The 14,322-nt window shown below is 40.9% G+C and overlaps 1 long non-coding RNA gene across 1 annotated transcript in view; it reads left to right on the top strand.

Annotated features, from left to right (window-relative positions):
* LOC143441703 (uncharacterized) overlaps positions 1-14,322 on the top strand; it is a 21,034-nt gene extending 6,712 nt beyond the window's left edge. The window contains exon 2 of the long non-coding RNA XR_013109327.1: positions 13,578-14,322. This is a non-coding gene — a long non-coding RNA (uncharacterized LOC143441703). The remainder of the gene's footprint in view (positions 1-13,577) is intronic.

Genomic DNA, 14,322 nt, shown 5'->3' with positions numbered 1-14,322 from the left:
CTCTTTCCTTAGATTTTTTTTCCGTAAGGAATTTTCTACTTTTAGTTCCTAATGAAACCAAGTTTTCTTCAGACTTCATAGTGGAATAGACACTGGGCTTGGTTTTCTTGACTCCATGTGCTTCCTTCTGTGTCTCCAAGGGTCCTATTCCTGTTATTACCATGAACAAGAAGGGATGGTTTGGGGCACATAGCTCTTTAATTTGGCTTGTGCTTTGTCCTACAAAAAAGAAAAGCACGAAGCCAAAAGTTAATACTTGCAAGATTCCACAGACTTTCCAAAGTCAAGCCCTACCTTGACAATATGCAGGGATGAGAGCAGGGCCAACTCTGAGGGCTAGTGGAGTCCCCTTCCTACCTTCTTTCTGTACCAGGGAAACAAGGGAAGCCATCAGATCTACTTAAGTTATTTGTCTGGTTATTTGAATCACATTTGTTACAAAGTATCTTTGAGAATGGTCTGGTGCGTTGAAACAAGCAAAAGATACTAAAAGGCGAAATCTGTTAAACATCACTGAAGTTATCCTTTTCTCCCCTCTGACAGAAAAGAAACAAAACAAAAACAATATTCTTAAATTAAATGAGTATTGCTACACATCTTAGCATAAAGAACATGTTTTTAAAATCTCCTGTTTCCGTACAGTTCACCACTTGGGAATGGAGTCTTAATAATGCTAATTTAACCACCAAGTTTAAAGTGCCCATGGCAATGATTAAATACAATTAGGATGAACAGGAAGAACGGCTCTACTATGATCAATGGTGCTGGAATGGCTCGGTTGTTGTCTGTGGCTCTCCAGAGACAAGAAATGCACACTTTGGTTACATCTATGAGGTTTTCCAGGGATAACTGATGGAGGAAGAACACCCCCTGCCATGTGGGCTGGAGATCCAGGTAGAATAAAAGAAGGAGAAGAAAGTTCAGATGCTCATTGGCTATTTCCAAACTCCCAAATTCTTGGTTGCCATGGCGGGAGGGGAATTGCTCTGCTCTGCTACCTTCTCCCACTATGGGGATCGAACCTCTTAAATCACAAATAAATCTTTTAGTAATTTTGCTCAGGTATTTTGTCACAGCAAGAAAAAATTTATACATAGAGTTATACACTTAGATATTTAAGTATACGATTAACACATACAATGATTCTTAAATGTATGAAATGGTACAAAAAGAGCAAATAGTTTAATAGAGATACATATGTGTATGTTATTTCAAATATTGAAAAATGATCATGATGTGATTATTACCTCAGTCAGTTTTATTCATCACAGATCTGGAGGAAAGGAGACCATAACCAAGGTGTGATGTAGTGTCTAGTGAGGGCTACTCTTTCTGTTTCCAATATGGTCCCTTATTGCTGCATCCTGCAGGAGGATGAGCCCTTGTGGGGTTGTGGCTTGTGTGTGGGCGTGGGTCCAGTTGGGCTGAGTTGTGGTTCCCGCAACTCTGTCACTCCAGGCATCTGGAACCATGGCTCAGAGGGCAGAAGCGCTAGAATTTGACTAAGTTCACTCCATGTGGCACCAGGCAGACGAGGGCGTCGAGCTGTGAGAAGTCGCAGAACTCTGCTCTAGGCATGGGGAGATCTCAGTCTGAGGTCCCGTGGGGGGCAGAGCTCTTGGGTCAGGGGTCTCTGGGCCAAGGCAGCTGGTGGGAGACCGGCGGTCTCAGCCCTTGGGCACCCAGCCGCTACTGGAAGACCACAAAAGGACTGAGCCTGGGGTGGGACACATATGGGCTGGACTGGCCTGGAGATGAGAGGGATGAGTGAGAGAAGCTCCAGCAGTGCCCCGTGGGAAAATGAGACTCTTAGTCAAGGCAATTCACTTAGCTGGGTCATGGCTGGCTCAGCTAGCTTGCTTGAGTTGACATGCCTCTGTGGCTGGAATGTAGAGAGGTCCTCAGTGAGAGATTAGGCAGCAGCTCATTGGTTGAAGGCCCCCTCTGCGGTTCTCCAAAACAGGCCCCAAAGACAAGAGGAAGTCCATGATCTTAAAAGGTTTATTGTCATGGCAGAAAGTGGATGAAGCTATACCCCATGTCCTCAGGGCGGGCCTGAGGTTAAATACCTTTTGGGAGTAGGAGGAGGGTCTGGGAAGGAATGTTTAATTGGCTACGCCCTCTGGCCTTTAGGTATCTCATTAATATGGAGATCTCTTGAGGCTCTGTAGTCATGCCCTCTACCTGTGCTGTGTGACCATGGCCACAAACATTTCTTTGGGAGGGGTTGTAGATAAGTGAAAGAAACCAGGGCCCAGGAACAAGGCAGAACACCTTGTCCCATTAGAGTATTATCCAGGGTTTCTAGGCCTGTGCTTGACCAGGTACTCAGCTGCCTCTCACAGCCCATCGCCCCACAACCCTTCATGTGGTACAGGGGGAGAGAGCAAAAATTGATGAACAGTCCATAAGACTTTAAGACATAGTTTTAGATTTATGTCTGAATGATTTGCCTGCATGTATATATGTGTGTCACATGCATGACAGGTATCTTCAGAGATCAGAAGATATTGGTAGCCACGAGCTACCAAGTAGGTGCTGGGAATCTTAATCATGGATCCTCCACAAGAACAACAGTGCTCTTACCCATGGATCCAACTCTCTAGCAACAGTTATGTCTTACATGCACACATCTCAAGGCCCTCTTGACTCTCTGCCCCAAGACCACACCTCCCAATACTTGATGGATCAATTTCAACATGGATTTTGGAGAGAGCAAAAAACATTTAAAACTCAGTAGCTATCATGGGGACTAAAACTGAAACTAGAAATGTTCTCCCTTCCTGTGTGAGAATAAATAACAGATGGATTGGGAGCTAAATGTAAACTGTCAAGACTGTGTCAGAAGGAAGCAGCAGTGAGTGTATTTGTAGGCACTGAGAAAAAAAGCATTCTGATGAGGACAGAATACTACCCTATCAAGGCAACTGGGTGGATTTCATTATATACAATATTGAAACTTGAGATAATGAATGATAGTTTAAATTACATTAAAAGACACACACATCATGGGGCCTGGAAAGATCTGCCAGCAGTTAGGAGCACTTGGTGCTCTTTTAGAGGACACCAGTTCAGCTTTCAGGGCCCAGGTTCATCAGCTCAGAACCCCTGAAACTCCAGCTTAGGGATCCAAATGTCCCCTTCTGAACTCCACAGACACTCCCACACGTGTCACACAATCTCTCTCTGTCTCTTTGTCTCTCTCTGTCTCTGTATCTCTCTCTGTCTCTCTGTCTCTTTGTCTCTCTCTGTCTCTGTCTTTGTATCTCTGTCTCTCTCTGTCTCTCTCTCTGTCTCTCTCTGTCTCTCCTCTCTCTTACACACACACACACACACACACAGGTTATTGGAATATGCTTGGCCCAGGGAATGGCACTATTAGGGGGTATAGCCTTGTTGGAGTAGGTGTGGCCTTGTTGGAGGAAGTGGGTCACTGTGTGGTGGGCTTTAAGACCCTCGTCCTATCTGCCTGGAAGAGCCAGTCTTCTCCTGTTTGCTTTCAGATGAAGATGTAGAACTCTCAGCTCCTCATGAACCATGCCTGTGTTGATGCTGCCATTCTCCTGCCTTGATGATAATGGACTGAACCTCTGAACCTGTAAACCAGTTCCAATTAAATGTTGTCCTTTATAAGAGTTGCCTTGGTCATGGTGTCTCTTCACAGCAATGGAAACCCTAACTAAGACACACACATACATGAAAAATAAATCTTCACAAAAGTGACAGTCTGAAGATAAAGGAATATAAAAAACAAAACCCACAATTATAGGGAAGGCAACCACAGGTTTTTAATGACAATTATTTTGGTTGAATGTAGCAAAAAACCAACCATCCAAGCAAACAAACCAAAAAGTAAAACAATCAAATGTTCAGCAAGAATATGAAAGATACTTAATCTCACTGGTTAAAAATGGAAACAACACACATGCAGTCTGCATGTGATATGATCCTCTCACTACTCAATCCTCACAGGTTATTTTTAACATTAGTGTGACAACAATGCCAGGCTGTGGCTGGTGTCACATCTCATGGAGGAAAAGGCAGTGTCCGTCTCTTAGAGGGTGAATTTTCTCTACAAGAATTTTGACACACGAGGACAGTTGTACTTAGAGTAAGGAATTTTTCTAAAACGGGATAAGGGAATATAAAATAAAACCCCTGTCTGTAAAGGAATGGGTGGGTGGGTCAACCACAGGACACACAGGAATACATCCTTTCACAAGGAAGGTTTGGTTTGGTTTTTGTTTTACCAAGAACACGTAGCTCCAAAGGCTGCTGCTGTAGAAGTAGCTCTAACAGCTGCTGTTGTGGAAGGCCACAACACGGCTGGCCTGCATGCTGATACTGACTGAAGGGTCTTCCTCCCTGCCTGGTTTTCTCCAATGCAGAGACGCAGGGCAGATTCTTGCTCATGACATTTAGTTCTAGCATTGGTTCAACGTGAACAAGTAAAATCGGAGTAGAGCCCAGACACCAAGTCACGGTGAATGCTGGGGGAGGAGTAGAGTGGGTAGAGCCCAGACACCAAGTCACGGTGAATGCTGGGGGAGGAGTAGAGTGGGTAGAGCCCAGACACCAAGTCACGGTGAATGCTGGGGGAGGAGTAGAGTGGGGCCTTTTGTATACTTACTATTTTCTGCTGTAAGACAAACAACTGGGCAGAGGCTTGAATATTTATTGTGTAAAACAGAAATGCTAGGGAAGAGAGAGACAGCAGTGGATCGGCAAGAACAGAGAGCCCCTCCTAGCTGCTGCTCCCTCTTCTTCAGTGCATGGCTTTACCTTCTTGGCTACATTAAGGCTCCTGCACTCCATGTAGCTAGTAAACACTGTATGCATGAAGGTGGACAGACCAGAGTTTTTTATATATGCCATATAGCCAGAATATATATATATATATATATGAAGTAATATACACACACACACACACACACACACACACACACACACACACATATATATATATATATATATATATATATGCCAAACATGAAGACCTGAGTTTTACCCCAGACTTCCCTCTGGTGGAAAGAGAATTACGTCCCTCAAGTTATCCTGACTTCCACAGTGCTCTATGGCATGTGTGCTCCCCTCCAGAGTAAATGTGATTTTAAAACAAGGAAATTGTATGTTTGTTTGTTTGTTTGTTTGTTTTGTTTTACTAGGCTAGGCTCAGTGGTCAAGAGCTTGTGCACTGTGAAGGAGGCTCTGGGTTCAAGGAGCAGATCCTGAAAAACATAGAACTGTTAAAAGTGAAACATACAAAGACTGAGTCAGAAAGGGAGGGTGTGTCCACCAAGACAGAGTCTGTGATACCATTCCTTTATATAGTTTAGTCAGCCAGTGACCCCTGAGAGGAGACACAAAGGATTCTGGGAAGCAGCCAGGTAGACTTTGAAACAGAGTCAGTGATGGCGGACAGGAGTGTGCTACTGGGATCAGAGGAGGGGAGTATCACTACAGGACAAGAAAAATCCTGGAGCTGGACCACAGACAGAGTACGAGGACAATGGGTGTTATTCTTAACTTGTAGACTGAAGGGCAATGCAAAACAGGCAGTTGAAAATATTGCAAAGAACTGCCATGTATTTCTCCTCCTAGACCCTTGTTCCATATCAGTACATGTCAGATTTGCTTCCTCTCTACCTCATTTCTCCTTTACCTCAAATATTTTTTAAAACTATTGAAAGAAAAAGCATCTTGACCTCAGCTCCTAAGGACTAAGTACAGCTTCCCCAAAGGCTGGTGAGTCACCGCCTTTGTTTCCAGCTAATCAGGGATGATGGAGACAGTGGAACCTTTAAGAGAAGCTGCTCAGTGGAAGGGATACCTCCAGGGGACCTCAGGCTGAAGCTGCTCCCTGGCCTTTCTTTGCTTTTATTGGCATTCATAGTTTCTAGAATGACAGGTAAGCTTCAGCTGTTAAGTTTCTGTCTATTTGTATTGGATTGGATGATTTTCCCATCATCTATGCTCAAATAAAAATTCCCTCATGATTAAAATCCTGTTGTTTGTAGCAGTGAGATCATGGGGGTCATGAGCCTCTGGAAGGCCCTAATTTGAGACCGTATGGCTATCAATAAATAGTTCCCAGAACTTTGGGTTTTCAATGGGAGGATGCCTCTGGGAAGTTATAATATGGTCCTAGTATTTTGAAAAACTGAACTCCACATCTAGGAGCCTTGAAGGCCATAACTAACCCAGAATTCTACATCACTTAGGAACTTTATAAGTATAATTCTACATCACTTATAACTTTATAACTGATTTCCCCCCTGTACTTTCTAAATGCTGTTTTTAAAACACACAAGTACAGAGCAAGTGGAACAGTCCTATAGCCTCCCATTCTTTACGTGAAAACCAAGCACCAGGCCCAGTGTGAGACTAGCCCTCCTCTTCATACTGGGAACCAGTGTGAATTTAGGAAACACAAACAAGACTACACATGAAGCACACAGAGCAGATGTGAGCGGTTCTCACTGCTTCTCCTCTCTTCTGACACTTCTGAGTGCACTCTTTTTACTGACTTCTCTTCATCAAATGCACTTGTTATTTTTCACAGCTTAAAAGTCCCATCCCCCTCCCAAGTCCAGCTTCCTTCTGTCCTCTGCAGCTGAAGGACCCTGCTGTATAGATCTCCTCAGCTTCTCATTCCACCCCACCCTCCCTTCCTCCCTTGCTTCTGCAGCACAGCCTGTCTGTCCCAGGGTTCATGCACACACTTCTGAAGTCCATGGTCACTTATCTGTCCCTCCTACTCCAAGCCTGAAGAACTCTTCTCTCCAGGGTTCTGTTGGACTGAAAGATCCAAAACCAGGGGACACGCTCCCCCAGAAACACTCATGGATGGGATTTGCTGCAATAACATGAGGTTTATTGATAATAAGATGATAACTAGTATACTGGGGTTCTCCTGCATGCAGGCAAGAAGAACCCCAAATTAAAGCTAAGGGCAGCTTATATACCATTTTTACAGAGTTCACAAGGACAGTTAATTATTTCTTAGACAGTAACCATAAAGGATTTCAAACAGCCGTTCCCAGGCCCGGTTTCTAAGTAACTCAAATTTGTACCTTATCTTTTACAACAAAGAGGGTCAGCTTGAGTGGCTTCTGTTTACCCAGGTTTACTAGGTAAGTGTTAAGGGCCCATCTCTCTAATATACTCCTCTATCTTGGGTCTTTCTTCCTGGAATGTTTGTTTGAGTCTTTGAAATGTGCTTCTCCTGGAATGTGTCCCTGAGGGAAGTTAATGTTTGAGTTTAAAACTGAAATAGGAGCTTCTTTTTAATCTTAAGTTTCTACAGTTCAGCCATGTTGCTGTGTGTTTTTCTGTCTAGTCTTTCTTTATGGATATAGAAGGCATATGTACTCACAGGTAAGCATGGGAGAAACCAGAAATGTTAATCACAAAGAATTGTCTCCTCAATGGAGGTAAAACTACCTGTTTCCTACCCAGAAGACTGTGAGTGAATATTTGAATGACCTGGTGACCTTTGCTATCTGTAGAGTCAGGCCTTACCCAAATCCCTGGAATGTTTATCCTAGACTCTTTCTCCCTAGACCTTTCTCTTTATTTCTCAGTCAATAGAACCCATTGTTAAGGTAGATATTACAGGTAGTTTATATTCTGCTGACCTCTACACTCTCTGAGATGACACCAGATCCTAGGCCCTTAAGCGACAGATCCCATCATCAAGGTAATGCACTTTTTCTTAAGCTTAATCATGCCTTAAGTATTATTGTACACATGGGATTGGGATAATTGTTACCAAGAAATTATTTTCCAAAATTATGCTACACTTAAATATGTCTAAATAAACTGGCCTGGTGTCAGACTCCAGCCTGGCTAACAAAAGTCAGGCTAAACTGAGTTTTCCTTCTTGCATCCCCATAGTTTCATTGCCAACAGATTGCATTGAGAGTGTCCTTGGTGATTTAGAATAGTGCAGATAGCCCACAGAATCACTCTCTACCAGGACCCCACAGTGGCCACAGTGGCTGGGACTCACATAGGCAACCTTTATTATCCTTCCTGTTCTCCAAGTAGTCTCTCAACACCCCTAGTCCTGATGCAGCCTACTTGCATGAGACCCTCCTCACAGCTTACCTCCATCCCCTCAGGATTCCAGCCCTTGGTGCAGACACAGAGTCCTTCTACATCTTTACTGCCACCCCTTTCATTCTTTCCTTCTAGTGCATCTCCATTTCTTTGTGATAGACACAACCCTCAAACAGCAGAAACACTTTCTATCCAGTACTGCCCTTAGCTAGGACTGAGAGAGACCAGCAGCAACCAAAGATTACAACACCCATCAAACAAACATGAGACCAGATATCAAGACAAAAAAAAAACACTACAAATGTCATAACTATAGTTGTCTAGATCCCACTGTAAAAACACAAACATGAACAACCAAGATGGTATGTTTCTTCTAGAAGCCAGCAACCATATTGGCCCTCAGAACCTGTAATAGATGCTGAGAAAAACAATTTAGCTGAAGCACAAGACAAGGTTTGAAAGTAACAGGAGGAATATGCTAAAGAATCTGTGAAAGGTTATGACTAAATGCCTTAAAGAAGGCTGTGAAAATACAAACAGTTGAATAAAATACTGAAAACAATAAAGACATGAAAGTAGATAACAAAGAAATAGAATCACTAAAGAAAATCCAACAGAAACCCAGAAATGAAAATTTTAAGAAGCCAAGCAAAAGCTATAGAGGTAAGCCTTACCAACAGAGTACAAGACATGGAAGAGAGAATTTCAGGTCTGGAAGACAAGGTAGAAGAAATCAATAACTCAGCCAATGAAATATATATATAACATCCATCCACAAAACATCTAGGAAATCTGGGAAACTATGAAAAGACCAAATCTACAAATAATAGTATGGAGGAAGGAGAAGAAACCCAGGTCAAAGGCAGAGCAAATATTTATAACAAACTTATAGAAAATTTCCCCAATCTAAAGAAAGAGATGCCTATCAAGCTACAAAAGAATACAGGAGACAAAATTGACAGCACCAGAAAAGAAATCCTCTATAACATATAATAATTGGAACACAAAAGGTACAGAATAAATAAAGACTATTAAAAACTACAAGAGAAAAACATCAAGTCACATATGAAGGCAGACCCAGTAGAATAACCCCTGTCTTTCAATGGAGACTCTGGGATCCAGAAGGGCCCAGAGGTTTTACAAACTTCGAGAGACCACAGATGCCAGCCCAGACTACTATAACTAGCAAAATAATCAATGACAATTGATGAAGAAAGAAAAAAAAATCTACAACAAAAACAAATTCAAGCAATGTTCAGCAATTGAGCTCTACAGAAGGCACTAGAAGGAAAAAGTCTGAAGGGAAGTCAACCACACTCAAGAGGACACAATGAATGAATAATCCCACAAGAGTGAATGATAGGAGGGGCTACACTGCAGCAAAATAATCAATAAACACTGTTCATTGACAACTGTCAGCATTAATGGTTTTGATTCACCAGTACAAATACTCAGACAAATAGATTAGTCTAATAGACAGGATTCATCTTTTGGGGGCATCTAAGAAAAGTACCTCACCATCAAGGACAGACATCACCTTAGGGTAAAAGGATGAAAACAAAATATACCAAGCAAATGAATCCAAGAAGCAGAGGAGTGTAGCTATTTTAATATTTGACAAAATAGACTTCAAATCAAAACTAAGCAGAAGAGATAGGAAAGGGTACAACATATGTGTGGAAAGAAAACACATCCAGAGAAGAAGAATATAAACATTGCACACCAAACACATGAGCAAACAAATCATAAAAGAAACACTACTATAGCTAAAATCACATACCAATCCTCAGAGTGGTAGTATGTGATTTCAATACCTTATTCTTATCAATAGTTCATCCAGACAAAAGCTAATACAATCAATATTGGAGTTAAATAACATCATAAATCAAACGGACCTAGTAGACATCTACAGAGCATTCTATCTGAACACTAAAAAATATACTTAATTTCTTAGCAGCTCATAGAACTTTCTCCAAAGTTGACCACATATTAGGATACAAAGCCAATCTCAACAAATATTTAAAAATTAAAATAACACTCTGCATCCTATCTAAGTATCACGAACTAAAACTGGATTTCAACAAAAGAAACAACAGAAAATATACAAATGCATGGAAACTGAAGAGCTCAATTCTAAATGAATAATGGTCCAAACAGAATTTAAGAAGGAAATTAAAACTTTTTAGAATTGAATAACAATGAAAGCACAAGTTAGTCAAACCTACAGTACACAATGAAGCAAGTTCTAAGGATCCATAGCACTTAAGTGCCTATGGAGAGATCTCTTATTAGTATCTTAATGACACACCTGAAAGCTCTAGAACAATAAGAATAAGTAACACACACACAAAAAAAGAGTAGATGGGAGAAATAATCAAACTCAGGACCAAAATCAATGAAATAGAAATAAAAAAAAAAAAAAACAAATAATCAATGAAAAGTTGGTTGTTTGAAAACAAATTCAACAAGTTTGACAGACCCTTAGCCAACTAACCAAAAGATGAAGAGTAGGATTAATAAAATTAGAGGTAAATAGGAAACATTTACAACAGACATCAAGGAAATTTAGAAAATAATGAGATACTTGGAAAACCTGTACACACATACATGCACAAACACAGACATGCATATGCATATATACGTGTGTGTGTATTAATACAAAAGTTAATCTTCAAATAAACAATGTAAAATATTTTACACCAAGTGGGCCCAGATTTTGAAGTTAATAAAGACTACAAATAGTAATTGAAAATATATTTAAAGTTTTAAAGGTCTTAGTGGTTAACAGAATAGGATATTTCTACATAGAAATGAAAAGTCTAAAGAAAAATTTCTACAAGTGAAAAACATAAAACTAAAATTAAAATTCATTGTGTATGCTTTCAATGACAGACTGGAAACTACAGAAAAGAAGCGTGTAAATAAAAATCCCCTATGACAAAACACTGAAGAAAGATGGCCTAGTTTGGGGCTATTGTGAATAAAAATCCTATGGAAAAGTTATCATTATTATGAGTTGCAAATCTTTTGATCACATGTGTTTGGAGCAACTCCTGTCTGTGTTGTCTGGAAATCAGCAGTTCTGTTCACAGGTCAGCAGGCAGCAGCAGCAGCTCGATCCACTGGCAAACATTTCACAGATACATCAGCAGTCCAGTTCAGTAGAGTCGGGTTAGCAACAGCGGTGACACAACCTACCAGAGACAGCCAGGCCTCAGCTTTGGCACAAGTTAGCAGGAGGGACCAGGAGAAACACCCAGAGTTCTCAGCTGTGCCTCTCTCAGGGAAGGGGAGATCAACAAAGACTCAAGACCCACAAGCGTTTTGCAGCTACCTGTACCGGCAAGCCAAGCTCTGTCTCTGTCACACCTTCGAGTCCTATTTATACCCCCCAAACATCACATACCCTCCACGGGTTTTGCCTCAGCATGGGTTTTGCCTCAGCATGTGCATACGATCAGCCTAAGTCTGCAGAAGCACCAAGAAATTACAGTATTCCACCGTGGGTTTTGGGGGTATTTCTTTCTATGAAGTCCTGACATCTCAATTACGAAATGTAAGGTGGACCAATATATGCATGTCGTTAGCAAGAATCCTTCATCACATGCCCTTTCACGTGCTTGCTTTAGCAGAACATCTTCCCTCCTGTGTCTGCTTCAGTGAAACGTTCCTTCACGAGTCTGCCATAGCCTTTCACACCTGTGTCCACTTTAAGGACACATTCCTTTACTTGTTTGTCCCAATAAAACACCATCCAACTGACTTTCCAGAGAACCCTTAAGTTTCTATTACATACAACAGATAGATATTCCTCCCATAATGCCACAGTTCCTCTAGTCGAGATTTATGTAAGGGGAGCAAACATTTATACCCACAAAAAGACTTGTGTAGCTCTGTTCATAGCCTCCTTGTTCATAATGGCCTCAAGCCCAAAACATGCTCCAACTCAACAGGAAATGTATAAACAAATTGCAGAATATCCATACAGCTACATCCCATTCAGTAACAAAGGGAGTGACAATAAATAACATAAATAAATTTAAAATATTTTATGCTTAATAAAATAATCTCTGCTAAAAATGTACACTATTGACTCAATTTAAATGAAGTCCTCAAATAGTAAAGTCCATCTACAGTGACAAAAGTCAGAGTTTGTGGCCTCTTGGTTTCAAGAGAGGATAGAAAATTGGAGGTGGGAACAAAGGAACTTTCTAGACTTGTGAAAACATTCTATATTTTGGTTTTGATAATAATGATGCATGAATATAAATAAATAGCAAAATTTCAGGCTGAATGTCTAGGTCCTATATACTACATTAACTGGCAATCCTATCTAGATCTAAAAGAATGAAAACAGATACTCTAAGAAAGAAGGAGGGTGGCTTATTTAATGACAATTTGCAGTAGCTGAATAGTTAATCCAACTCTTGCTATCATCTCAAACTGATCTGGTGGTCTCTGTATGGTGATCTTAACAAATGTGTGTCAAGCTAATCACATTAGACCTCCCCCAGTGTGTGTGTGAGGATATCTCTGTGTGCATGAATACAGAAGCCAAAGATCAAGAGTGGAAGTTTTCTCAGTCTCTTTTCACATTAGTTTTTGAGACAGAGCTTTTCAGGAAGTTACAAATCACTACTGCACCCCGTCATGGGTTTTTTGTTTATTGCTTGCTTGACCTGAGTGCTGGGACCTGCACTGGGGATCTCATGCTTATGGGACAGCCACTTTATGACTAAGCCATCCCCCAAGCCCTAGTTCCTTCCTTAATGAGAAACTTCATCTTTACAAACAGATCTTGATTGTGAAAACAGTGAAATGTTCCATTTTATAAATATTTCATTAACCTGAAACGTGTACTTTTAACAACTATTCTAACTTTTCATAGAGTATGGAAATGGTGTGTCTAAGAAATCGTTTGAGTTGGAATTCTTTGTCTACTCAAACTTTCTGGTTACTTTTCCCCATTTATTTTAATATTATTATTTTTTCTAACTGTATGTTTTTGAGACAGAGTTTCCCTGACCTGAAACTCACTAAGCCAGTCTTTGCTGTCCTCAAACTCATGGGTTTCCTCCTGCCTCTGCCTCCTGAGTACCAAAATAAGGGCATGAGCATCACAAGCCATTCATTCATCTCTGTGGAACATTTACTCACGACCTCTGCCCTTATTACAGTCCAGGATTTGCTCTATATTGTGGTAATCCTAAAGATCTAAAGCTGTTATGTTGAGCAGTGGGATTATTATGGAGGCATGCAGCCTATTATACAAGTCCACTTTGCCTCCCCAAAGCATTTCGCTTCAAAATTTAAAGCAGTTTATAGTTCATAAAGGGAGAAATACCTATGGCCTGGGAGCATGTAACAGAACTTATGTCATTCTAATAATAAAAGAAACATCTATTAAGAATTAAATACTATGCTTTTGCCTCTAAAATCTATTTTTAAATTGACATTATTCGTGTTTGGCCAATGCCCAGAACCAGCAGGTCATTTTTATTTTATTTTCTCTTCAGTGACAGGGTCCTACGGGGGATGATGAACAGGGGATGAGAAGATAAAGAAGATAAAAGCTAGAGAGCAGAGCTTGTGATCAGTAGTTCTCATGTCATCAATGGCTCATGCAGGCAAGTTTATTAAGAACGACAGCTTCTTACACACAGTTCTGAGGGGGAGAAACGGGACGACGCCAGCAGAAAGCTAATGAGGAAATGTTGCACAAAGGCAACACAGAGCATCTCAAGCTTGTCAGAGACCAAGAACACAGTGGCCTTGGAACTGACAACTCCAGTCTCTGCAGGGGGAAAAGCCACATTCTCAGGAACCTTAACTCTTTCAAGACTCTGGCCCAAGCCCCAGACCAGACCTTGCCAAGTCTGCCCCTGGGCAAGAACACAGAACTAGGTTCCCTTTATCCTTTCGTAGGGTCTCTGAGAAAGCCTTGGATCAGAGTCTGGGATACAGCAGTTGCTAAGGAAAATGTAAATAAGCACAGTTTTTTAAAAAACTATTCATCCTCATGCATTAACAGCCTTTAAATGCAGGCCTGCAGCCCTTCCTTAATGCCACGCTGTGTCTAATAGGAATGTAGTCATAATAGAAGATGGGAAGGGCGACGTTTATAGCACTTGAAAGCTAGCAATTCCACATGTAGCAACTGATGTTTGGATACAAGATGCAAAGAGTTTGATATGTAAGTATATTTATTGGTGAATTATTTCTTATTTAAAAATGGTAAATAAATCCTATATCCAACCATAA

The sequence above is a fragment of the Arvicanthis niloticus genome, chromosome 3 (assembly GCF_011762505.2).
Source record: "Arvicanthis niloticus isolate mArvNil1 chromosome 3, mArvNil1.pat.X, whole genome shotgun sequence".
In the NCBI taxonomy this organism is placed as follows: Eukaryota; Metazoa; Chordata; class Mammalia; order Rodentia; family Muridae; genus Arvicanthis; species Arvicanthis niloticus.
The sequence above is the reverse complement of the archived record's forward strand: the minus strand, read 5'-3'. Positions and strand labels throughout refer to the sequence as shown.